Source organism: Cupressus sempervirens, chromosome 3, assembly GCF_028749045.1.
Source record: "Cupressus sempervirens isolate cs-2001-9-10 chromosome 3, ASM2874904v1, whole genome shotgun sequence".
Lineage (NCBI taxonomy): Eukaryota > Viridiplantae > Streptophyta > Pinopsida > Cupressales > Cupressaceae > Cupressus > Cupressus sempervirens.
In genome coordinates, this window is record NC_143120.1 from 869,427,497 (window position 1) to 869,430,277 (window position 2,781).

Sequence of the window (2,781 nt, forward strand, 5' to 3'; positions counted from 1 at the left end):
TATTCAAAATTGATGTATTTTTTTGTCTCTTTTACTAGCCTATACTATAACACATAGTGCAACCCAGTTTGTAGACTAGACCACATGGTATGGCGTAGCTTGCCTGATTCAAATTTCAAATGACTTCCAACCTAATTTTATGGAAGATATCCATTGTATTGTGGCCTCATACACCAACTATAAAGTGTTGAATGAATACACCTAATTATTTATCATATTGTTAGCCACACATTGAGGAATGATCTAGAAAGAAGAAGGGCAATTATAAGCATACTCATCTATCTATAGTAAAAGTATCATTTCTATATCCTTTGGCTCCTATTTTAATGCTTGATGTTTATGTGGAATTAATACAACCAAGTATAAAGGGCTTGAATTTTTATTAAGGCATGGTAAGAACATTAACTTCTTATCTCATAAGTATATCCAACTATTATCCTCAATTATTCCATTATGAGACATGGCATATAAGACATCCACATATTTTATTGTTCAAACGAGTCCTAATATTTGTTGCAAAATAAGAACAATAGTGCACAAAATGATTCAATTCTTGACTATAGGTAAGCAGTTATCATTCTCTAGTTTTTCCATCTCAACTCTATCCTATATATATTGTGGTTGTATTTATTGTTTACTTATTGTAATATATGTACTAATTTTATAGCAAAAAAAATTGAAGTTATTTTCTCTTTAAAAGAAAAGAAAAGAAAAAACTAATTTTCTTGTATGTGTTTGACATTGATTATTTTTGAATAATAAAAAAATCTAGATATTACCTAAATAAATGTATAAATTCTTCATAAAAGTAACTTGTACATATGATTCATATTAGTATTATAAAAGCATAACAAATATTTATTATTATTGATTTATTTAAATACAACTATTTAATTTGTTTGTAATTTTCTATTTTAAAAGTGAAAAAAATGAATATAAAAAATAAATATGTAATGTACTGGCGCTGAGGAAACCCTGAAGAAAAACCAAGTTACAGCATCGAAAGATGGTCCTTCATCGTTCGGGGGTCTGCGATGGAAACAAAAGAGCGAAAGCCATTAACTGCAAAGACAAAACCCAACTCTTGTACAGAACGTTGGTTTATTGTTCTCTTATCCTAACAATTCCAAAAGCCGTGGCCTTTCCTCTGTGATTCCGACAAAAATTTCGAGAGCTGCCATGCATTTCCCTTGTCTTTCCCTGCACTTGCAACAAACAAAACAAACGGAATGCCCTCTCCGCGTATATGCCTCGAGCTCGTTCTTTGCGCGGCGATCATGCCAGTGCACTAGTTTGGTGGTTTCATTAAATCCAAATCTGATTTGCGAGTTTATAAGACCATCACTCTGTTCTTCAATCTTCATTGTGCAGAGAGCAGAAGAGATCATCAGAGACCAAGAATGGAGTTTCATACAGCCGCAGCAGAGAACCTTGATCATCATCATCATCATCATCATCCAAAACAATGTGCATTTGCTGAGGTCAAAGAAGATGATCATCATCAGAGCATCACAGCCAGAAAGGTGAGAAGAAAGAGGGCAGGGCCGGCTGTCACTACTAAGATGCCCTATTTCTCCCCTGGCAAAAGGAGCTCCATTTACAAGGGAGTCAGCAGGCACAGATGGACGGGGCGTTACGAAGCTCATCTCTGGGACAAGAACTGTTGGAATGAAGCCCAAAAGAAGAAAGGAAGACAAGTTTATCTTGGAGCTTATGATGAAGAGGAAGCTGCTGCAAGAGCATATGATCTGGCAGCTCTCAAGTACTGGGGAGCAGGAGGTACTATCATAAACTTTCCCATTTCACGCTACGTTAATGAGCTTGAAGCAATGGAGAAGGTTACAAGAGAGGTGTACCTTGCATCTCTTCGTAGGAAGAGCAGTGGTTTCTCGCGAGGGATATCAAAGTACCGTGGGGTTGCAAGGCACAACCAAAATGGAAGATGGGAGGCTAGAATTGGGAGGGTGTTTGGAAACAAGTACCTCTATCTCGGAACATACGTCACACAAGAAGAGGCAGCTGCAGCATATGATCTTGCGGCCATAGAGTATAAAGGACTCAATGCTGTCACCAACTTTGATTTGAGCTGTTATCTGAAATGGTTGAGGCCATCATCATCAGACATGCCCACAAAAAGACCAAAACCATATGAATCCATGCAATACAAACCTTCCTACACTCCCCTTCCTGTTGCTTCTACTATGAACAAGACCAGCCCAACAAGTAGGACACCACCCTCTTCAACAACTGCTTTGAATCTTCTCTTGCAGTCATCTGTTTTCAAAAAGATGGTGGAAGAAACGGGTGTCGAAGGTAAGGAATTTTACTCTAGTGGCAGTGACTCAACATCTGATCATAACTGCAAGCAGTTGTCGAATACCCATCCACAAGTTTTTTCTGACCATGGCCCAAAACCATTTTCTTATGCTTTTGATGACCCATTTACTCTCATTGCCAATGCACCGCTTAATCCTGATCAAACACGCATGTCCTTTGATAAAAAAATGATGTTTTAAGCAGTGAATCATTGCATGTAAATTCAATAAATAAACAAATTTAAAATTTCAATTTCTTTTCTTATTTCTGGTGGCTTTGACCTATATAGAGAGTTCTCTAACTATTTAGAAAATAGGTCTACAATTATGAAATGAATGAAGTGAAGATAATGGAAAAATGTAATATAGACCTCTGTGTTGAAACATCGTCATATTAAAAAAAAGTCAGGTTACATAGAAGTTGAAGCTTGTCAATCTGCCTCTGTCCGACACAGTTGATGGATGT

The 2,781-nt window shown here is 36.8% G+C and overlaps 1 pseudogene across 1 annotated transcript; it reads left to right on the forward strand.

The window, feature by feature from the left end:
• The first annotated feature begins 837 nt into the window (after nucleotides 1–837).
• Nucleotides 838–2,568, forward strand: LOC149569545 (AP2-like ethylene-responsive transcription factor At1g16060 pseudogene; annotated as a pseudogene). The gene has a single exon (XR_016361755.1). The product of XR_016361755.1 is annotated as an AP2-like ethylene-responsive transcription factor At1g16060 pseudogene (transcript).
• Nucleotides 2,569–2,781: the final 213 nt, after the last annotated feature.